The sequence below is a fragment of the Aotus nancymaae genome, unplaced genomic scaffold, assembly GCF_030222135.1.
Source record: "Aotus nancymaae isolate 86718 unplaced genomic scaffold, 86718_ANA_hifiasm-v0.15.2.pri h1tg000020l, whole genome shotgun sequence".
In the NCBI taxonomy this organism is placed as follows: Eukaryota; Metazoa; Chordata; class Mammalia; order Primates; family Aotidae; genus Aotus; species Aotus nancymaae.
In genome coordinates, this window is record NW_026988432.1 from 12,934,252 (window position 1) to 12,959,330 (window position 25,079).

A 25,079-nucleotide genomic window follows, 5' to 3' on the forward strand; every position below is an offset into this window, starting at 1 on the left:
TCACCTGTGCAATCTCCCTGCTTGCAGGCTATTCTTTGATAGAAAATGATTTGAGGTTGCTTTTCATTAAAAAGAAAAACTTTACCAAAGTCTCCCATACTCTTGCTATCTGCCTAAGTGATTTCTTCTTAATTCCTATATCAGCAGTAGGCAAAGAGAAAGCTTGTGCAGAGAAATTCCTATTTTTAAAACCATCAGATTTCAGGAGACCCATTCAGTATCATGAGAACAGCATGGGAAAGACCAGCCCCATGACTCAATCATCTCCCATGGGTCCCTCCCACAACACATGGGAATTATGGGAGTTACAAGATGAGATTTGGGTGGGGACACACAGCCAAACCGTACCACCCAGCTTTGTCTTAATGTGATGTCTGTGTACACAGAAACTGTCAATACACAGTCTTGTTGCTCTCCATATCCAATCTTTGTTTCATCTTTTCTTCTCTATCATGTAAAAAATACATATTTTCTATTTATAACACATAAAAAGTATAAACTTTCTGAGGATGATATATAAGTGGTTTAACTCAAAATTCTTCCTGATAAAATCAGAGTTTTTCTTCAGAGGTTCTAATATTCTTTACTGTCATGTTTTTTTGAAAGTCTTTCTTGCTTCAAATATGGTTATACTCTGCTAATCTGATGTTCAGGCTTTTATGACTGCTATCTGCTCTCATTACCTTCTTTCTTTCTTTTTTCATTAACATATTCATTTTTCTTGTTTGATAAGTAGATATTGGATGCTTATTATACTAGTCTGGGAATTTAATCCCCTTGTCCCTAAATGATAATTATAATAATAATAAAAATAACTCAGTTTTTGGTAATTATCACATGTTGGGCATTATTTTAAGCTCATTATTTACATTAATCAGTTTTTGTTTTACCTGCTGAAAAACTTTTTAAGATAGAAAATGTCCCTCTGTTTTACAGATATGAAAACTAAGATTTAGGGTAAACAAATTACCCAAACTGTGAAAAGCAATGTGCTGCAGAGCTGCAATTTGAAACCAGGGAGACTGGCCCTGAAATTCCCACGTTGTTCTCAAACTTCTGTTACTGGATGGTGCCTGCAGGTCCAGGCTGTTGGTGCTCTGAACAAAGAATTGAACATGACACATACGAATAACTAAGCAAAGCAGCAAAAGTGTATTCAGCGCAGTCTTACACTCTCGGAGGGAGACAGAGGACTGACCTCTGCGAGATGAGATCAGCCTCAGTTTGGTGTACTTTGGGTCTTTTCTCTTTGCGCGCATGCGTGTGTATGTGTGGGTGGCGGGGAGGGGGGTAAATTTCCCTTCTCTTCCCACGACACCTGATCTCTATCCAGTGTCTGCCTTTTTGACTAATAGATGTGTTGCTTTCTTTGGTCTTTGTGTGCTTGTGTACCACCTCTATTCCATAATTTTAAGTACATGCATGATATGCAGTCTTGATGCATAAGCTGTTATGAGCTGATTACGATACAGTGTTATATTAAGGATGCATTTTCTCTTTAATGCACAGTCCTATCCCTAAAAATCTGCCCCTTTTGCTGGCTTTGGTGTCCCTGCTCATTTTTTAAATCTTGCTTTTTGTTTTGGCTGCTTAATTTTGGCATTTTGCCTTGCTTGTTGCTCACCCGCCCTTCACCTTGCTTCTCCTCTCTGCTTTTACTCATTCCACCCTTTATCCAATTTTTAATTCCTTTTGTTATTCTCTTGCCTCATTTTCCCCATTCTTGCCTCACGTCTATGGTATTCTTTAAATTCTCTGGGGCTTTTACCCACCAGAATATGTCAATGTTCTCTATGAATTTATTTTCTCATGCTGCTGTAGCAAATTATCAAAAATGTAGGCAGTTTTAAACAACACATTTAAAAAAGATTTTTTTCCCACAGTTTCTGTAGATCAGAGGTCTAGGTAAACAGCTAGTTTTTCAGCTTCCTCTCCTACAAGGCAGAAATCAAAGTGCCAACCAGCCTGGGTTATTATCTGGAAGCTCTGAGGAGGAAATGTGCTTTCAGGATGATTCCTGTCTTGGCAGAATTCAGTTCGTTTTGTTTGTGGGGCTGAGTTTCACATTCCCTCACTGGCTGGCCTCTGAAAGCCTCTCAGCAACTGATATCCACCTGAGGTTCTCATCATGCTCTCCTCTTTCTCCCAATCTGCAACAGAAAATCAGCAAATCACACTGCCACACGTGTACCTATGCAACAATCTTGCATGTTCTTCACATGAACCCCAAAACCTAAAATACAATATTTTATATATATATATATATATGTGTGTGTGTATATATATATATATATATATATATATATATATATATAACATACAAAAATAAAAGAAAGAAAATCAAGACCTTCTCATGCCTCTAATTTATCTGACTTCTCCTTTGGCTGCATCTTTGCTGTTTATGACTGGGGAAAATTCTCAGCTTCATAGATGTCACAGGATAAGATTCATCTGACCTGGACGATCCAAGGAAACTTCCCTATGTTAAGATGTGTAATTTTAATTACATCTGCAAAGTCACTGTTGCAATGCAACTTAACATAGTTACAGGTCTCAGAGATTAGGACCTGAATATGTTTGAGGGACTGTATTAATCATTCCAAAGACATATACTAATCATTCCCAAAGTTCTCTTCTAAAGCTTAACTTTTGTTCCCTCATTCATTCATTCCATTAGTATACACCTGTATCACCTATTCACTTACTATCCAGCACTGTGCTGTTTACTCAGAGTTCAAAAGTACGACGGCTCTATCTTTAATGATCCACAGTAAAATGGAAAAAAAAAACCAGAAAGACAAATATTCAGTTGTCACTCAATATGTAAATTCTATGGCATAAAAGTGCATAAAATGCCCTTACAACATAGAGGAAATCTTCTTAAAATGCTAATGAGATACTTTTAACTCTTACATCTCACTGGAAAAAATTAGCATCCAAATTTCTAAAAGAAATAAAGTTTAGTCCACACCATGAAACAGTTATTGTCGCTCTTTATCTTTGTGTTAGTCACTCTTCAACTCAGTGTTGAAATTTTGGAGACTTTGGCTTCTCCTGTGTTAGTTTGCTTAGGCTGCCATAAGAAAGCAGTATAAACTCAGTGGCTTAAAACAACAAACATTTATTCTTTCACAGCACCAAAGGCCAGACATCCAAAATCCAGTAGCGTTGCGTCTTTTGTGGGGCCTCAGAGGGAGAACATGTCTCATGCATTTCTCCTGGCTTCTGGTGGTTGCCAGCGATTCTTGGTGATTCTTGGCTGGCAGTTGCAAAACTCCAAACACTGGCTCTGTTGTCAGGCACTCCATCTTCCTTCTCAGTGTGTCTGGTCTCTGTGTCTTTTCATTTCATAGGGAAAGAAGCCATATTGGATGAAGGGTCCACCTACCTTCAGTCTGACCTCAACTTACCTTGATGAATTAATTTCAAAATAAGGTCACATCTAAAAGTCCCAGATATTAGGACTTGAACGTGTCTTTTTAGGGGTGGCAGTTCAACTCATAACACCCCCCTTGCTACAGTTCTTTAGAAACATAAAAGAACTTTTGAAAATTCTAATTTATGTATTTAATTTCATTTCTATTACCAGTACTGCAACTTTCATCATTCATTTCCCATTGCAGTATTATTGCTAGTATTTCTCCCACTAAATGCATTTCAAGATTTTTTAAAAAGGGGAATTATATATATATTATTTATGTGTATGTATGATCATTTTAATAAGTTATTTTCATATAGTTATATTTATGAGGAATAAATGTGTTAATTCAATGCATATATGAGATAAAACATTGAAACATTAAGACACTTTTTCTGATGTTCACCTATTAATTATTAGATATATACGATTATTTCATTAAAAATATATATGATGGTTATATATTCCTAGATTGAAAGTAGCTTGAGAGCCAATAGTGTATCATTTAAGATTCATGCATCCCAGATTTCAGAATAATGGATTAAGCCTTTTGCTTCATATCATGAAATAGGAAGATGAGCAAATTCTAGATTTCCCTTTAAAATTATTTTTAAAATACTTTCTTATTTGTATTCATAAACTATAATATCTGATCCTTGAATTTTCCAAATAAGTATTTCAGAAAGAAAATTTACCAATGAAAACATCTTTACAATCTACGATGTGCCAAATATCACAATTATTAGGTCAACACCTGTACTTAGGATTTATAGGATTTATATCACATTTGTTTTTTTTTTTTTTGCTATGCTCTATCCCTAATGTTCCTGAACTGCATATCTCTTGCTCAAATAAATGATTTTTTAGTTTACATGTTAATTTAGTATTATTTTTATGTACTGATTTACCAGGGCAAAAGATCTGAGCATTAATCTGTATGAAGTTTACATTTCATGTGAAGTTGATAAATCAAAGTTCCCAATGGCATTTTACAGATATAGCACGAGAGAATAAAATCACTTTTATAGATTTATTGACTCTACTGTGCTAACTGTAGACCAGATTCATATAATTTAGTAATCTATATAGAATTAGAATATGCATGAAAGCATAACAATTTGTTTTCCTGAGCAAACAGGAGGAACAACTATGAAAAGAGCTGTCTGAGTCAGTGTCATGATAATTACATGCACTGAAGCCTTGGAGAACTTCTCAGAGGTTTCCATAGGTGATATAGATGGTACAATAATATTATGCAGTGTATAAGCTAAATTTAAGCTATTCAAGCTCATTTTAAACTGATTTTTAAACTAGGGTTTGAAACAACATTTTGATGACAAACTACTTAAAATAGTTTTGTGTAAGTTCTTTTGTAGTACAAAATATTTTAAAGGAAAAACAAGAGGATGATTTTGTTCAGTTCTTTCTATTTCTATCACAAGGAACAGTATTCATAGTATGTGCAAGCTCTCAGTGTTTTTTTATGTCCTTTGACGCATTTCTATATTAATGTGTTTTATTTTGTAAGAGACTTACCAAAATAATGGTGCCACATCAAGGGTTATTACCTATTAGGTTGAAGATAGCCACACTTCTTTTACTTTTGCCCTTTATTTTATACTTCAAGTGACTGCACTTCATAGAAAATACATATTCATCTCTTTAGCTGTATACAAAAATACCCTCTTAAATCTTACCTAACAAAGAGGTTTCCATTCAAGGTGCACAGCAAAATTAGAAATAATGACTCAATCCCTGGTGTCTTAAACCAAATTCCTTGTTCAATAAGACAGAGAGACAGAGGCATTGCACTATTTTCAAGTTCTGGCAACTTTCCCATATTAACCATAAGTGTCCCAGATGGGTTTCTGATTCTGTCCTCTAAAATTCAGTAGCCTCTGCTGAAATACATCTGACTTTTATGGAATCTGGTCATATTTTCCTACCATCAGTATTCCGTTCACCATCAGCTCCTGCTGCGTTCACACCACCTGCTTGCTCCATCTGTGCGCTTTCTGTTTCGGGCGCCTTGCATCCTTTCTTTGCTTAGTTTTACGTCTATTCACTCATTAGCTGCAAATGAAGCCTGTTGCTTCCAGTTTGCCAGAAGTGTACTGGGAATCCTACGTTCATTCTCTTCATAATCTTGCTTTACATAAAAATGAATTAAACCTTTAGTCTTTTCATACAGTTGCAATGCCTACTGACAGCTTTGTAAATTAAATATTTAGAGGCATGCAGTTGGTTCAAAGTGAGTGCAGATCAGGGCATACCATTGTGCCTTGAGCAAAAGATGGATGTTTTGAAATTCCTGCAGTGGATTATTAAGAGACCACCAGTGGCATACACACTTTCCTAAGTTATTTCAAGCGCTACTGACATAAATTACACATATACCCACCTTTTTTATTTTAATTGGTCTCTCTCAAAAACTTGACACGTATCTTTGAGGCCCAATGAATGATTTTTTTTTTCCTGTGGAAAAAGGTTTTTAATGTATGTAGGGAGACATTGGATCAAGTAATATTTCAAATATGCTGTTAAATATACTTGAAATGTATTTGAATCACTAAATATATTGTATTTAATCACCAGAAAATAAGCTGCAATTGCTTCATTGTCACTTATTTATACATTTATTTGTTCCTTAATTATTTATACATTTGTTTGTTCCTTAATTATTCAGTTTGTATATGTAAATATGCATAATATTTGTAAATATGTACACAGTTTGTACAGTTTGGAATACATTGCACTGGACACCTGCTGATAAAGAACTGAAAGGTTAGTGACACCGCAGCATGCATAATTTTTTTTGACAGAGCTATAAACAGGGAACAATGTATTTTCATAAGAGAGCCTGACCTAAACTTGGAAGAGTTGTCTGTAAAACAGAGTGGGGGTAATGAGGGAGTAAATTTCCCACAAGAGATTCTAGTAATACAGGTATAATTGGATTAGTGAAGCATTGCATTTCTTTGAAATAAAACAATGAAAGAAAATACTGTCACTCCTTTAAATGAACATTTTATAATTACAATTTCCCTTTGAGTTGGGAATCACCTGTTGACAACTTGATCAGGTTTTATAATTTGTCAGTGTCTACATTTACTACTCTGATTTCAGTATTTCATCCTTAGTCTTATTTATTGTTATTTTGTTTCATCCTATCTGATACTCTTATCAAAAACCATCTTAATATTTATCAAAAACCACCTGAATTTAAATTCACACGAAGAATATACATGGAAGTGTGAGAATAATGCTAAGTCTCTGGTATTCACCACATGACTTAAATACAGATGATTAAGCCAATCTGCTAGGATCCTCCTGAAGCTGAGTGCCCTCCCACCAGCATCTCTCTCTTCACAAGTAGGTCATATCCACAATTTTGTATCTAACAGCTCCTCATTCCTTAAATGAGTTCACCAAATATGGTAGGTAAGTTCTTCTTTCCTTCTAGTTACCAACGTTTTTTTTGGTAGAATATATTTATGATCTTAGGTATAACGGATTTTTAAATCAAGACCCCTAAAACATACAACATAAATAAAAGTTATGATAATTTTGATTACATAAAAACAAAGTGCTTATACTACAACAACCACCACAATAGCAACAAAGACACAAAAAGATAAGCTGGAGATGGGAGAATATACGCTATCCCAAACCAGCAAAATACAAGCATTCGGAACACATACAGAATTCCTACGAATCAGTAAGAAAAAGACAAAACCCCAATTAAAATACAGTGAACAATACAAACTAGAAATTCACAGAAAATGAAGTTCAAACGGCCAGTGAACAAACGTTTTAAAAGAGGGTCTGCTTCCCAACAGATAAAGGGAATGCATATTAAGACAATGAGAACAATATTGATAGTATTTTTAAAATATGTTTGAGACTATTATGCACTGACAAGCATGTGAAGAGAAGAAATTCTCAGACATTGCTATTAGATATTTATTTATATATTTATCTTTTGTTCCTGTTGTGGTAAGGACACTCAACGTAAGGTCTGCACTTTTCACAAAATTTTAGCACAGTATATATAGAAAATACACGATATAGTATTGGTAACTATAAGAACAATGTTGTACACCAATCCTATTCATCTTGCACAACTAAAACGTTATACTCATTGGACAGAGACTCTTCATTTCCCCCACCTCCCAGGCCCTGGTAACTACTATTCTACTCTCAGTCTCTGAGTCTGACTTTTCTAGATGCCTCATATAAGCAGAACCATTTGGTATTTGTCTCTCTGTGGCTGGAATGGTTCATTTAGCATTACATCCTCTAGGTTCAACCACATTGTTGGATTTGACAGGCTTTCCCTTTTATTTAAAGACTGAATAATACACCCTTGCATACCCCATCTTGCTTATCCTTTCATCCATCAATGGACAGTTAGGTTGATTTTATATCTTGGCTATTGTGAATCATGCTGCAATGAACATGGGAATTCAGGTAAATCTTCAAGATGCTGATTTCAGTTTCTTCGCTTACATACCCAGAAATATAATTACTAGATCATATAATAGTTTTATTTTCATTTTTATTTTTGAGAAACCTCCCTAGTGTTTTCCTAGATGGCATTTTCATTAAACGTTACTTTTCATTTGTTCGTTTGTTTTTGAGATAGAGTCTTGATCTGTTCCCCCGTCTGGTGGGGGAATCTCGCCTCACTACAGTCTCTGCTTCCTGGGCTCAAGTAATTTTTCTGCCTCAGTCTCCTTAGTAGCTAGGACTACAGGTGTGTGCTACAAATGCTTGGCTAATTTTTGTATTTGTAGTAGAGATGGGGTTTTGCCATATTAGCCAGGCTGGTCTCGAACTCTTAACCTCAGGTGATCCACCAGCCTCACCCTCCCAAAGTGCTAAGAGTACAGGTGTAAAATACTGTGCCTGGCCTGAACTTCATTTTGAGATACATTTAGATTAACATACAAGTGTATAAAATAATACAGAGATCTTGTGCAAAAGTTACTCAGTTTCCCCAAAGGTAAAAACTTGAAAAACTATAGTACAATATCATAAGCAGAAAAAATATATTGACACAATTAATCTCTTGCTCACATTTTCCAGTTTTACATGTATTTGTCTCTTTCTCTTTCTCTCTCTCTCTCTCTCTGTGTGTGTGTGTGTGTGTGTGTGTGTGTGTGATATGTTTAGTTATATGCAGTTTCATTGGAGGTATAGTTTGGTATATCCAACATCACAATTCTATCATTACAGAGATTCCTTATACTGCCCTTTTATTAACTCACCTATTTCCCTCCTTGCCTTGTACCTCAACTCCCCTGTTGTGATCCACTGGCTACCACTAATCTGTTCTCTACCTATGTACAAAAAAAATCATATGTAAGAAATAATACGGTATTGTAACTCATTGAGATTGACTTATATCACTCAACATAGTTCTCTTGAGATGCATCCAAGTCATTGTGTGTATCAGTGGTTTGTTTCTTTTCATTGCTTGGTAAATCTTCATATAGATGTAGCAGTTTGTTGATTTGTGTTTAATTGTTTACTTTTTTATATTTTTAATCAATCAACAGTTTGAAGGACATTGAAATGTTTCCAATATTTGCTAATATAAATAAAGCTGTCATGAGCATTTGTGTGTATGTGAGCATATGTTTTCATTTCTCTGGGATAAATGCCTGGGAGTGCAATTACCAGGTTGTATGATAATTGCATACTTAGTTTCATAAGAAACTGCTAAACTGTTTTTTGAGTAGCTGCACTATTTTATTTTTGCATGGTTATGTATCAGTCATCCAGTTATGCTGTGTCCTTACCACCATTTAGTGTTGTCACTATTATTTTTAAAATCATGTGTTAGTCACTGAGATAGGTATGTGGCAGTATTAAATTATTATTTCAATTTTTATTTTTCTAATGGCTAGTGATGTTGAACATCTTTTCATTTGTCTATTTTCCATTTGTGTATCTTCTTCGGTAAAGTGTTGAGTTATGAATTTTGTCCATTTTCTGATTTGAATATCTGCTTTGTAGCTGTTGACTTTTGTGTGTACTTTATATATAGTAGATACTAGTTCTTTATACCCTAAACAAACTAATGCAGGAACAGAAAAGAAATACCACATATTCTCACTTGTAAGTGGGAGCTAAATATTGAGTACACATGGACACAAAAAAGAGAAAACAGAAAGCGGTGCCTACATGAGGGTGGAGGGTGAAGGAGAGTGAGAGTCAAAAAACCACCTATCGGGTACAGTGCTTATTACCTCTGTGTCAAAATCATCTGCAAACCAAACCCCCGTGACATGCAATTTTCCTGTATAACAAACTGGCACATGTACCCCAAACCTAAAATAAAAGTTTAAAAAAAGTCACATTGGAGAAGCCAAAGGTGGACTCCTAGGACTCTCTGTATTGTTGTAGCTTCCTGCTACAACAAGATAATTATTTCGAAATAAAAGATTTTTAAAAGGGAAAAATTTAGTTGTAGTGTGCAACTTTTTAAATCTGTAATCTGTCTTTTATCCTCTTAACAGGATCTTAGGCAGAACAAAAACTTAATCTTGATGAGGTCCAATATATTGATTTAATATTTATGGATTATACTTTTGTTGTCAAACGTAAGAAATCTTTGATAAACCTGGGTCTTGAGAATTTTTTCCTAAAAGTTTTGTAGTTTTACATTTTGTATTTTGTGGTTAAGTTCACGATCCATTAATAGTATTTGTTAATGCAGGGTGCAAATATTCAGTATGTGCCTATGGAAATCCATATGTCACATCAACATTTGGTGATCGTTCCTCTGTTTGATCACTTGCATATTTCAATCAAAATTACTTGTACATATATGTATGGGTTTATTTCTAAGTTCTCTGCTTTAGTCTGTTGATCTGTAAACTTTTCCTCTCCAATACCACACTGTGTTAGTAACTATAGTTGTGTATTAAGCCATAATATTTAATAAAGTAATCCCTCCAATTTCATTCTATTTCTAGAGTGTTTTGCTATACAAGTTTCTTTTTTTTAAAATATACATTTTGAATAGTTTGTGTCTTTAAAAAACTTTGAGATTCTGTTAAATTTATACCTCAAGCTGGGGCACATTGATATGTTTGCTATGTTGAGTCTTTTGTTCTATGGACATGATATGTCTCTCTATTTAATGCCAATATTTCATTTATTTCAGCAGTATTTTGTAATTTAAGGATATATGTCCTGTATGTTTTGTTAAGATTGTGGATTACTATTTAATTTCACTTGGGGCATTTTTACATGTTTTTATGCTTTTAATTTCATCTTCTACATGGTTCATTACCAGCATTTAAAAATGTGATTATTGGCCAGGTGTGGTGGCTCATGCCTGTAATCCCAGCACTTTGGGAGGCTGAGGAGGGCAGATCACTTGAGGCCAGGAGTTCAAGACCACCCTGGCCAACATGGTGAAACTCCATCTATACTATAAATACAAAAATTAGCTTGGTGAGGTGGTGCACACGTATAGTTCCAGCTATTTAGGAGGCTGAGGAAGGAGAATTGTTTGAAACTGGGAAGTGGAGGTTTCAGTGAGCTGAAATTGCACCCCTGCACTCCAGCCTGGGTAACAGAGTGAGACTCCATCTCTAAATAAATAAATAATGTAAAAGCATATATAAAAAAAACCATGGTTGCTTTTTGCATCTTGATCTCATATCCTGAAACCACGCTCAATTCATTTATTTGTTCTAAGAGTATTTTTGTAGGCTTCTTTGTGTTTCCATAAAGATAATCTTCTGAAAATTGAGATTTTAAAACATTTTTCTTTCTAATCAGTATGTTTTTTTCCTTATTGCAGTAGCTAGTCTTCCATTACTATGTCAAGTAAGAGTGACAAGTGTTCTGTAAGCAGAAAGTCTCTCCATGTTCATGATCTTGAGAGTAAAACCATTCACTTTTTCGACATTAGGTGTAAAGTTAGCTGTAGGTTTTTTTCTGTAGACACTCTTTATCGAGTAAAGGTAATTCGCTTCTATTAACATTTTGAGTGCTTTTAAAGGAATGCATGTTGTATCTTGACAAGTGAGTTTTTTCTTCAGGTGATACGATTTTTTGTTTGGTTTTGTATGTTGCTATATGGATTACACGGGTTGATTTTCAAGTGTTGAGTCAGTCTTGAATGCCTTGAATACTTCACATTTAGTCCTGCTGTGTAATAATTTTTGTTTATTGTTGGATTTAATCCACTATTTTTATTTAAGAGACAGTGTCTTCCTCTGTTGGAGTGCAGTGTGGGCTGGAATGCAGTGGTGCAATCCTAGCTCACTGCAGCTTTGAACTCCCGGGCTCAGGGGATCCTCTCACCTCAGCCTTCCAAATAGCCAGGGCTATAGGCATGAGCCACCACACCCAGCTAATTTTTTAATTTTTTGTAGAGACAGGGTCTTGCTATATTGCCCATGCTGGTTAACTCTGTGCTTAAGCAATCCTCCTACTTTGGTCCCAAAGTGCTAGTATTACAGGCGTAATCCACAGCTCCCTGACTTAAAGCATTTTTTTTTTATTTTAAGTTCATGAGAGAGAGCAGCCTATAGAGGTTTATTGTGTGTTGCGTCTTGTTTTGTTTTTCACACTGCCTGTTTGATCATGTCAGAGTAGTTCCAGCCTCATAAAGAGCTTGGAAGTGTTTCCTCCTCTTTAATTTTCTGTAAGAGATTATGTAAAATTGATGTGTTTATTGTTTGCATGTTTAGTGGATTCCCCAGTGAAGGCATCTCAGTCTAGAGATTTCTTTTTGAGGGCTTTTAAATTATGAATCTAATTTCTTCAATGGTGATAGACCTAATAGGATTATTTACTTTATCTTAGTTTCATTTTGGTAACTTGCGGTTTTCATAAAATCGATTCATTTGTTCTAAGATGTTTATTTTATGAACAAGAACTTGCTCACAGTAGTCCCTTATTATTTCCTTAATGCTTGTAAGATCTATAGTGATATCCCTATTTGATCCCTGATATCAGTGATGTATTTATTTTTCCTTTTTTTAATGTTTCAGTCTTTCTGCACTTATGTAAATTTTATGTATTATTCTGAAGAGCAGAATTTTGTTTTATTAACATTCTTCTGTTTTTAGTTTCATTGATTTTTTGTTCTTGTACGTTGTTCCTTTACTTCTGTTCTTTGGGATTTAGCTTTTCTTTTTCTAGTTTATTGATCTAGAAACTCAGATTTTTTATTTTAAATATTCCTTTTAACTAATATGAGCATTTGACGCTATGGTATAGTTCTTTCTTTCTGAGCACTATTTTAGCTGTCTCACACATATTTTGATATGTAGCATTTTCATTCAGTTTTGTCACTTTTTAAATATTTTAGTTAAGGATTTCTCTTTGGCATATAGATAATTAAAAGTATATAATTTAATTTCTAAGTGCAAGGAGATTTTCCTGTTTTATTTCTGCTATATACCATTAACAGAAATAATGATTTCAAGTATAATTTAATTATGGTCAGATGATATAACATGTATGATTTCAATTATTTTAAATTTATTGAAGGTTAGTTTTTGGACCCAAGATGCCTTTTGGGATGCACGATGAGTACATGAAAACAAAAAGTATATTCTACTATTTTTAGGTGGAGTTTCTATAAATGTTGATGAGATTCCCATGGTATTGGTTATATCCTCTAGCTACTTGCCATTTTAGTTTCTAGTAGTTCTATTAGTTATGAGTTGCAGAGAAGAGGGTGTTAAAACTCCCCAGTTACAATGGTGGACTTGTCTACTTATCCATTCAGTCTGCTTTATTTGTTTGTTTGTTTATTTATTTATTTATTTTGAGGTTTGCTCACTTGGCTCATACACATTTAGAATCCTTATGATTTACCTGATGAACTAATCCTTTTATTAACTGCCTACTGTTCCACTTTATCTTCAGCAATGTTATTTGTCCTTGGGTACACTTTACCTTACAGTCATATACAGGCGTAACCCAAAGATATTATGGGTTTACTTCCAGGTCACCACAATAAAGCAAATATCACAATAAAGTAAGTCACACACATTTTTTGGTTTCCCAGTGCACTTAGAAGTTATATTTACATTAGGCTATACTTTATAAATGTGCACCAGCTTTATGTCTAAACTACCAGTGTACAAACATTAATTAAAAAAATACTACTTAGAAAGCTAACAATCCTCTGAGCCTTCAACAAGTCAGGATATTTTTACTTGTGGAGGGTCTTGCCTCCATAGTGACAGCTGCTGACTGATTAGGATTGTGGTTACTGAAGGTTAGGATGGCTGTGGCAATTTCCTAAAATAAGACAACAAAGCTTGCTGCACTGATTAACTCTTCTACAAAAGATTTCTTTGCAGCATGCGATGCCGTTTAATGGTCTTTTATCCACAAGTAGAATTTCAAAAATAGTTAGAAATAATGAATAAGACCTACTATCTGATAGCACGATAGGGTGACTGTAGTCAATAATATCTGTACATTTTAAAATAGCTTAAAGAGTGCAATTGGATTGTTTACAACTCAAAGAACAAATGCTTGAAGGGTTGCATAGAAAACACAGGAGTCAATCATCTCAAAACCTGTCATTGCTTTATCAATTACGTTTATGTAATATTCTAAACCCTTTGTTGTCATTTCAACAATGATCATGGCATCATCAGCAGGAGTAAGTTCTATCTAAAGAAACCATGTTGTTTGCTTCTTCCTAGAAAGCAACTTCTCATCCATTCAAGTTTTATCGTGTAATTGCAGTAGTTCTGTAACATCGTCAGACTTCATCACTAATTCTAGTCCCCTTGCTACTTCTGCCATATCTGTAGTTATTTCTTCCACTAAAGTTTTTTTTTCTGATTTTTTTAAAATTTTTTTATTGCATTTTAGGTTTTGGGGTACATGTGAAAAACATGCAAGATTGTTGCATAGGTGCATACGTGGCAGTGTGATTTGCTGCCTTCCTCCCCTTCACCTCTACTAAAGTTTTGAACCCTCGAAGTCATCTATGTGGTTTGGAATAAACTTCTTCCAAATGCCTTTTCATGTGGATATTTTGGCCCTTCCCATCAATCACGAATGGCCTTAATGGCATCTAGAACAGTGAAATTTTCAGGTTTTCAGCATATTTTGCCCAAATCCATCAGAAGAATCACCATCTATGGAAGCTATTGCCTTATAAAGTGTTTTCTTCAACGAACATGACTTGGAAGTCAAAATTACTCATTTATTGGCTGCAGAATAAATGGTGTGTTAGCAACAGTGAAACATTAGTCTCCTTGGACTTCTCCATTGGAGTTCTCAGGTGACTAAGTGCATTGTTAATGAGCAATAATATTTGGAAAGAGATATTTTTTCCTGATGAGTAGGTCTCAACAGTAGGTATAAAATCACTAACAAACCATGCTGTAAACAGATGTGCTGTCACCTAGGCTTTGTGTTTCATTTATAAAGCACAGGCAGAGTAAATTTAGCATCATTCTTAAAGGCCTAGGATTTTCAGAATGGTAATTGGCTGTTGCCTTCAACTTAAGGTACCTAGCTGCATTAACCTCTAACAAGAGAGTTAGCCTATCCATTGAAGATTTGAAGTGAGCCATTGACTTCTCATCTCTAGCCATGCAAGTCTTAGATGGCATCCTTTTATTTTTTTTAATATAAAGCTACTTAATCTAAATTGAAAATCTTTTGGCATGCCTTAATCTAAATTGAAAATCTTTTGGCATGCCTTCCTCATTAAGCTTAATCATTCCTACTTTTTGATTTACAGTGAGAGACATGTGACTCTTTCTTTCACTTGAACACTTAGAAGCCATTTTAGATTTACTATTTGGCCTAATTTCAACACTGTTGTATCTCAAGAAATAGAGAGGCCTGAGGAGAGGGGGAGAGAAAAGAGTATGACCATGATCCTTCACTGGAATAGAGCACACTTTTATCAATTAAGTTTGGAGTCTTATATGGGCAGTTTGTAGCACCCCAAGACAATTATGATAGTAGCACTAAGAATCACGGATTGCAGATCACTATAACATATAACAATAATAAAAAGTTGTGAGAATTACCAAAATGTAACACAAAGACATAAAGGGAGCACATGTTCATGGAAAAATGCCTCCAACAGATTTGCTGGATGCACAATCACCAACTTTGAATTTGTAAAAAACACAGTATCTGCAAAGTGCAGTAAAGTGAAGCATAATAAAACAAAGTTTGCTTGCAAACATTTAACCTTTTTAAGTTAAAGTTTGCATTTTATATATTCTAATTTTTATACATTTCCCTTCCATTTACTTCTGTTGCTAAATTTTAAGTGAATTTATTATAAAAAGAATATATGTACCATAATTTGTTTTTTGTTTTCAATCCATTCTGCCAGTCTTTGCATTTGACTTGCTTTTAGTTTCTGGCTTTTAAAAATGTATATATATTCTTTCTTTTTCTTTAAATGTTCCATAGTTCACTACAATACATCTAAGTGAGAATTTGTTATTATTTTCGATTTTAAAATTTTTTGTTTCTTTTATTTTTAGGGCTAATTCCAATATTTGATGCTTTTTGACTCTTTCTACATTATCTGTAATTTTGTTTTGATATTTCATCTTTCTAAATGTTTTTCTCTCCTCCTACAATTCTTATTTCATGTAGACTGTTCAAGTGTACCCCTGTGATTTGCAATGTACATCTTTCTACCTCTTTGTTTCTCTGTGACATATTATAAATACTTTTCAGATTTACCTTCTAGTTCAATAATTCCTTCTGTATCTAACCTGTTGTTTACCCATGGAGGGTTTTTCTTCCTCTTGTTGATCTGTCTTCTGTGTGTTTGTTTGCTTGTATTTACATGGTTTTTAAATTATTTTTTAAAATCTGCATGATATGTTACAGTCTCTTTTTCCTTGATGATACTTGTATGCCTCTCTTTTCCTTCTTAAATTTAATTATTGACTATTTTATATTTTGTATCTGATAATTCTACTAATTGAAGTTTTTATGTATGTGATACTATTATGTATCTTTTTTTTCTTGGCTCTCACAAATTTTGTATTTTTTCTTCTTTTGGGTGTGTGTGGTGGATGTGTGGGTGTGTATGGTGTATATTTTGTAATTTTCTTTTTTTTCCAGTGGTTGTTTTTGAATAATGCCTTGTAACATTTATTGAGGAGTGGGAGGTAGCTGTAGTCTGATTTAACCTTTGGCCTTTGGCTTCTCAGATTTTTTTTTCTTTTAGACTTACTACCTTGGGCAATTTCTAAGGCATTGTCTCCTTTCCCTGTGCCATGGATGGCCACAGAATGCAGACTGAAATACATCAGCTTTTCTATTAGCAAAAGAGCAATGTTTTTCTTAGCTCTTCTTCCAACCTCTACTCAAATTGTCCATTGATTTTCTTGACTGTTAGCCACCTAGAAAGAGAACTCCACCCATTCTCACTGCCAGTCTCTCTGTTCTCTCTATCCCCTTCTTTGAATTCAAGATACCAGTTTTGTCAGCCTCAGCAGACAGCATTCCAAGTAGAAGAGACAATTTAGGGCTTATCCTTATCTTCAAGCCACCACACTGTCCTAGAGTACTGTTCCACAGTGAACCAATGTGTTTGCTCCTCTCAAAAATATCCAAGCCAAAAATGCATGCAAATTGCATTCAGATCTACCTCCCAATCTTAAGGGAAATAATTTATCCACCTATTCTCTATAATACTGGAGAGGACTAAATGGGCACTATTAATAGTCTGAGGACTCAGAGCACTTACCTACAAAAACTTTTGTTTAAAACTTTTGTAGAAGCTACTTCAGAGCAGGTCTAAATATTTTCTAGCACAGCAAGCACCCATTCAGAGAAGAAATACGTTTTTCTTTAGGAGCACCACCAATTTTGTGAGTCTTCTTCTTGAGATCTTCCTTTCTATCCACTTTGTTTATGGGAAAATTAAGCTTGACTTTGCGAACACAGCAATCCTCAATGCCAAACTAAACCAGTCTTTTGGACCCAGGATTGAGTAAGAGCCAGGGGTTGTTAATATTTGTTATGTTCTTCAGGGGCTTAATCACCAAACCCTGTGGGGCAGGTGCCTGCTTATAAATGCTGGAGGTGAGCTTCAGTTTATGGAGGCAATTAACATCTTTCATTTTTAGACAAGCTACAATAACTTAAAATTGAGATACCACCTCACACCAATTAGAAGTGCGATCATTAAAAATTCAGGAAACAACAGAAGCTCTAGAGGATGTGGAGAAAAAGGAATGCTTTTACACTGTCAGTGGGAGTGTAAATTAATTCAACCATTGTGGAAGACAGTGAGACGATTCCTCAAGGATGTAGAAATAGAAATATCATTTGACACAGCAATCCCATTACTGGGTATATACCCAGAGGATTATAAATTATTCTATTATAGAGACACATGCACACATATGTTTATTGCGGCATTGTTCACAAGAGCAAAGACTTGGAACCAACCCAGATGCCCATCAATGATAGATTGGATAAAGACAATGTGGCACATAGACACCATGGATTACTATGTAGCCATAAAAAAGGATGAGTTCATGTCCTTTGCAGGGACATGGATGAAACTGGAAACCATCATTTGCAGCAAACTGACACAAGAACGGAACACCAACACCACATGTTCTCACTCGTAAGTGGGTGTTGAACAAAGAACACACAGACACCGTGGGCGAACATCACACATGAGGCCTAGGTGGTGGGGGACTAGGGGAAGAATACCAGGGGTGGGGGTATTGGGAAGGGATAGCATTAGAAGAAACACCTAATGTAGATGATGGAGTGGTGGATGCAGCAAACCACTACCATGGCACGTGTATACCTATGTAACGAACCTGCACAATCTGCACATGTACCACAGAACTTAAAGTATAATAAATAAATTAAAAAAGTAATTGATTCATTTACTGTTGAAATTTAAGAAAAAAATATAAAACTTGCCTCACTTTTAGGGTGGTTCTCATTTCTTTAATTTTTAAAAATTGTAACATTTGAATATTTTCAGGTCCAATGTCTGAGTAAACAGACATAATTTTTAATACTTAAATGTTGTTTAATGTGCATTGACAGTAGTTTACACAAAAATGCAAATTAGTTAAATATATGTAGCATTTATCCTTGTAATTATTATGAGGCAAACTCACTGTATTTATTATTTCTCTTCATCTTCCTCATCTAATATAGTTCAGTGAGAAAAAAATGATAATAGTTTCATCTTAGAATCTTCCCAATAAATAACATGTTAAGGTTTTTGAGACAAGCATTCATTGTAAAGTTTTAATATATAATGAAAATGTAACATTTATAGAAGTAGATTATCTGAAAATGAATTATTGTTCTGGCCAGAATCAAACAGGTATAAAACAGAGGCAAGATTCTTGATAAATATCAGCCATTCCTCTGCGAACAACTGTATTTTGCAGGTATAAGTGTGGCATAACTTTTGGAAAAACAATCAATCTTATAGACAAGAGTATCTATCAGGAGGTTAAGAGACATACAGCAGCACCAGGTCCTATGTGGAATAATTTCAGAGCAACTAAAAACTTAACAAAGTTTTATGGGGGCATCTGTAGCTAAAGGTCAGAATATACTTGACATAAGTTAATCACACCTCAAAAACCATGAATTCATTAATATTTACTTATAAAACATGTGGGGTTTGCTAAACTAGCTTGGATGAGTCTCTAAGATAAAGAGGGTCAGTCAAATCAATTTCCACTTAAAAAATGAGATCAATTGCTTGTGTATTTTAATTCAATTTTGGAGTAAATATTCTTAAATTGTTCCTATAGTGAGATAATATAAGCCATTCTAGTTTCTCTATTGAAGAAATAAGAAGAAAGCAAACCATAAGATGAGATTTTAACACCCCCACCCATCCTTTAAACACAAAAGCACTGGTTTAAAAATTAAACAAAATATGAGAATGTTATTGTGCATATGTACACTTATGTAACATATGGTTTCTATATGTATGTTATAGTACATTGAAATGTAAAAATAAGCAAAATTATATGTCTTTGTGATTGATTGGGAGTTATAGTTATCATTTGTATTCAGAATGTTTCCAAAATTATATAGCAATAAGATCTACTAAAGGTCTGCAAGTCATAAGTTTTCAAAGACAATACATGTGATAATCAGCCTGGAATGGAGTATCTTACAGTGAACACCTCTGTGCTTCTGCAATTAGTGATGAATTATATAACTAACATCTTTATTTAGAAATTTGAAATTTTCTAGAATAAACATTTTAACGGAATTATTAGTTTATAACATATATTTCTAGAAATTTTTGTTTTAATCATTTTTTTAAAAAATAAGTGATAGTTTAACTTCCTACCTTATTTAAAATTTTGATTAGCTGAATTTATTTTAGGAGTTCATGGTTATAAGAATTTGAATATAGAATTTTGTCACAGTGCATGTTTATGTATGTATATGCATGTATGCGTTTGCATACATATATATATATATGTATATGCACATTTGTGTGTGTATGACAGAAAGATTTCCTCTCTTGGAACCTTTACTGACACACTCAACACAGGTCTCCATTTGATGGGTATCTAAAATTCACAAGGAACATAAACAAAGAAAATTAATTTATCTTCACCGTTAGTCATTTCTGTTCATTCTCGTAATTTGTTGACAAATAAGTCTTCTTCCAAATGGTTTAAAAATCTAAATGTAGTCTTGGAAGCATGTTTTGCTACATTTAGTACCTGGGTATTTTGTTATTTTAAAAATGAGAATGCAAATGTTTAAAGATATTAATTTAATTATTTCAACCATTTAGTAATAGGTCATTTCATGGAATAAAATTATTATATAAGTAAATTTCTGGCTTCAGTTTTCTTATAATCTTGATGGATTTTGTTGACTGGGCCTCTAGATTTTCCATGTGTATTTACAAGGCCACACAGTCTTTTCAAACAAAATCAAAAACATACAAGTGGCAAAGACAGCTCCGTGTAAGGAAGCAATTTGTTCCATATTTACAAACAATACAAAGAAAAAATGATAAATAATAGGGTTTAGTAAAGATGACAAGAACTCTGCAATATGCACGTAATGAGAAATAATACATTGAGATGAATGTTTTAGGTTTATCTCAGAACCCAGGTCTCTCAGCCTTACAGTGTTTTAGAAAGAATTTGCACTGAGACAGGTCCTGAATCTCCATGCTTACCTATTTTGTGTCAGCTTAGTAAAATATTATTCTCAATAAGCTAGAGGGACAGAGACGGTAGAAAAGGTTTTCTATTTTGGAAGCTTCTGTCTCCTCTCCACAAATCCTCTTTTTTTTTTTTTTTTTCTTTTCAAATGCTGGAAATATCAAAGCTATCACCTGGTCCCTCAGTGACTGTTTTTGACTACTGCTGCAAACTGCTACTACATTAATCGCTCTGCAGACAGGCCTTTTAATTCTCTCATGCATTTGCCAAAGTAATTTAGTAACTTCAGACACCTTGATTTGTCCAATAAATGCTAAACTCTAAATGAATACATTTATTTATGATAGGGAATTATTTTTGGTTTTGAAACATTCTCCTGTTAAATTTAACCAAATTAAAATATACAATTTATTTAATATCCTGCTCATTTTTATCTCCTACTTTTTATTTGTGACCAATATCTCAACAATAACCTATGAGCTCTTTATGTACAGTTCTAATAAGACTGACGCACTTTCAAAACTTAAACCCAATGCTCTTACCTTGGCTTTTAAGCACATGCATGATCTGACATTTAAATACCTCCTCAATTTATCTCTTTTTCATGATCTCTGTCTTCCAGACACAGAAGTAAGGTTTTCTCCCACCAAATACATTGGTACTTTAGGTTATTTAAGTATCTTCATTCTCCTTTTTCTTTTAAAACTATTAACTATTACTCCAAAATACAAAATGCCGATTTTTTATTATTAAATAATTTGACATTGCTGGATTTATTTATTATATTTTAGATGAACTAAGGGTATCTACTTTAGGAATTTTGCTTTCTGTAGGACTTGATATTTGATCTGAGACCTAAAAAATTAGATAGTATTAACCATATAGGGATGTAACTTCCTAGGCAATAGAAACAGAGCACGCAGAAATTTATAATAGGAACAAGACAGTCAATAAAGGTATAGAAAAATGTGAATAGTGTACATCTATGTAAACACAGAATAGCTACTAAGAGCTATTAGAAATATGCTTGAGTGTATTTCTCACCAAAACCTATATAAATATTATAAAACTTAGCTATATAAATAGTCACTGAAAACCCAAATTAAGAAGTGAGAGTAGGGAAAGGGGAGAAAGTGTAAGTGCAATACTTTCTTCTATTTGCTACTGGCAGACGATCCACAAGGTCCAGAATCAAAATATTCGGTTAATGAATGACAACAAGCTCTGAATCCATTTAGTTAAAGATTTTTCTTAAGTAGAAAGAATTTAAGTGAAGTAACATCTTTATTCGTGAAAAAACTTTATCATAATTTTAGCAATTTGTTTTGCTTCATGTTCATTTCTTTCTGCTTAAGTAAAACAAAACTGAGCTACTTCTGAGGCTGAGGTGAAAGGATTGATTGAATCCAGGAGTTTGTGTCCAGCTTTTGCAATATAGACTCTATGTCTTTAAAAAAAAAAGAAAATGAAAGTAGATGAATTACTGTTAAATTTTAATAGCATGATTTCAATTTAATAAACTCTCTTATCTATGCATGCATGTATATATAGCTCTATGATCCCTTTGTCTTTTTGTATATAAATGTGTGTATGCCTGTCGTGTGTGTGTGCGTGTGTGTGTTTATCAACAATGGTTATTTTAATGACAGCTTAGTGGCAATTCTTTTTGAATAAAGGGATTTAGATATTTAAGGGCTCTAGTAATAATTTTTCTGTATTCCAATTTTTTTAATAATTAGTTAAAATTTACACAAAACATTCCTTTTATTATTTTAAAGAGTATTCATCTTCCAGAATGAAGCATTATATTATGAGTGACATATATATGCTAAGAATGTTATTTAGAAGGCAGGACATTCCTTTCACTGGGTTGTGAGAAAAAGCCTCATATAAGAGATAAGAATATCCCTGTTCTTGAAGAGTAAATAGAATTCAGTGGTAGAAAATAAAGTTTTGCAGGCAAATGGCCAAGCATACACACACAAAAACATATATAAGACATTTTTAAATGTGATGAAAAATAAATAGTAAATAAACAATTGAGCTTCACCAGTTTGGTGTAAAGAGCTACCATTTCTTCAGGCAGGCAAAGGTGGATTTGTACTAATTTGCTAACAGCTTTTTTATAGACAAAACAACAACTACAACAACAACAGCTAGATCACAAGAAATCTAAGTCTTTCCCTCAGGTTGCACATTTAATAGCTGATGGAGACACTAGCAATCAGTTTCTTGTCAATGAACCACATTCCTTAAGGCATGAGGAAACACTGAATAGCTTTAAGTGAGAAAACTCACCAGTCCTAGAGGCACATTGGCATGCACTCTCACGACAGAGTAGGGCAAGGAGAGAAGAAAGTGTGGGAACCTAGTCGAGGCTAACATCCATGAAAGAGACAAGGAAGGAGGAAACTGAAGTCCTGGCTGCTTCGGAATTGACCTATTCACATATTCACAGATTTCACCTCGAATATATTTTCTACACAAATTTAAGTCAATTTAAGTTTCTGACAGATCATTATATCCTTAAATGGACTAAAACTTGAGTTTCTAATAGCCATCGTATATTCTACTTAGAGGTGGCATGAAGGTTTTGATATATCCCAGGTTTTAATATGCAAAGTGGTTGAAGAAGAAGTTTGAGTTGGAAATGTTAGTACTAAGCTTAACTTTTCTGGTACCAAGGTATTTTTCGCTAAAGAAAGCTAGTCATTTCTCCAAAAAATAGCAATATCTTTCTAATAGATGTATATGTGTTGGTGTGTAAGTGAGCATATATAATTTTATTAAGCATCCAGTGTTTAGCTCCATTTTGCTATTGAAGAAATAGATACAAAGAAGTCACAGGAGATTTTACCAATTACACCCTTATCCTCTTGGGCTTTAGTACCTAGCTTGGAAGCCATAGAACTTAGTTTCTTCTTTGAAAACCAGATGAAGAAAAAAAGAAAGAGACGAGAGAGAGATGAGTGGTGAGAGAGAGAGAGAGAGAGACAGAATTATAATTACATTTAAATTGAGTGCATGTAAAATCATTCTCAAGCCTCTTTTCTGACGCACTTGCCTTCTAATAATAAGACAGTTTAGAAATGTGCACCAAAAGATTTAAACGTGTATTAAAAGGATTGAACAGCACCTGCAGGAAATGGAAATGAATCAAAACTTAATGCCTTACCCAAATTCTAAATAATCTATATTTAAATAGTATGCAGTGAAGTTAGACTATAGGCCATTTGGGGTAGTTTGTTAAATGAAAAAAAAAGACCTCTGTTTGAGGTATCTCTGTGTTTTACCTCATGATTTTAGAGTAAAAATAATGGTTGACATAGCTATCCAAATTCATCTGAAAAGTAGATAATCTTTTAAATCAAATCTATTTAGTGATTAAAAGTAGCCATTTTTTGAATTATTGGTATTACATATGCCTTTTCTATAACTGCTATATTTTATTCCCATTTCTATAGCCTGGTAAGAGCCTTTAATTTGTTTAGTTGAAAGAAGGCTGATTCAGCTTTTCAAAAATTATCGTTTAATCTCAAACTTGAGAATTTTTATCTTATATCTGTCTAAGTATATGAATGATTGTTTTAGTTATTGATTTGGTCACAAGCAGTTCAGAGGGGCACTATGCGATGGAGTGGAGCACTTGTAGGAATAAAGCGTCAAGAGAGAGTGCCAATGTTCAGATCTGAGATTGCAGCTTCTCAGAACTCTGCCAAGGAGCTCCCCACATCCGTCCACCATCTAAGGTCTGTCCTGGTCAGACATATTAACACAAGACTAAGAAGGGAGTTGCTACTTAACACACAGCCATGTAATAAATGTGTGGAGAGCATTCTAGACTTTGCTTTCAGAGTTCTCAGTATCAAATATTCACACATGGCAAGTATTTCTAAGTATAGCTGCTCCTGCCAACAGATAGTCCCATCCTGAAGGAGGCCTCCTAGTTAATATATTTGCAAGTGTTAAAAGGAAAAATTAAAGACATGTTAGTAGCTAAGTGAGAATTGTATCCTTATTTGGGAACCACTGCAGAGAGGAATTAATTGTAGAAAAAGTGAGCAGCAATCAGAAGCACTGCAAATGTCTCCAGCTGAAGAGGTACATAGACCTTCTAAGACATGGCCAGGCAGCTAACTGAAAGCACTGAAGGGGAATGAATAGTCACCACCTGCTGAGTAGCCTATCTTCCCCACATGACTCACTTCTATTCTCTCCTCTGTATTCTCTTCCCATTGCCTTCATTTACACTGGGCAATATCTCCTAGGCAACTGCAGGCACTGTCTAACTTATCTCCTGTACTCAGCATCACTCTTTCAAATACATTGTCTATATCCTTGTTTCTCAAAGTGTGTCACTGCAACAGCAGCATAGTTATCTCCTCATTGCTTGCTAGAGAAGCAGATTCTTAGAATCTATCCCAGATCTACTGAAAAAAAGTCTTTCTTGAAACAAGATTTCAGGTTGATTCTAAGGCACATCAGATTTAAGAAACAAT

At 34.2% G+C, this 25,079-nt stretch overlaps 1 long non-coding RNA gene across 1 annotated transcript; it reads right to left on the reverse strand.

Annotated features, from left to right (window-relative positions):
* Positions 1 to 3,166: 3,166 nt before the first annotated feature.
* On the reverse strand, positions 3,167 to 17,315 carry LOC105726075 (uncharacterized). Its single transcript, XR_001109424.2, has 3 exons — positions 17,145 to 17,315; positions 5,820 to 5,893; positions 3,167 to 3,338 (listed from the first exon to the last, which is right to left on the reverse strand). It is a non-coding gene; the product is annotated as an uncharacterized LOC105726075 (long non-coding RNA).
* Between the last annotated feature and the right edge of the window lie 7,764 nt (positions 17,316 to 25,079).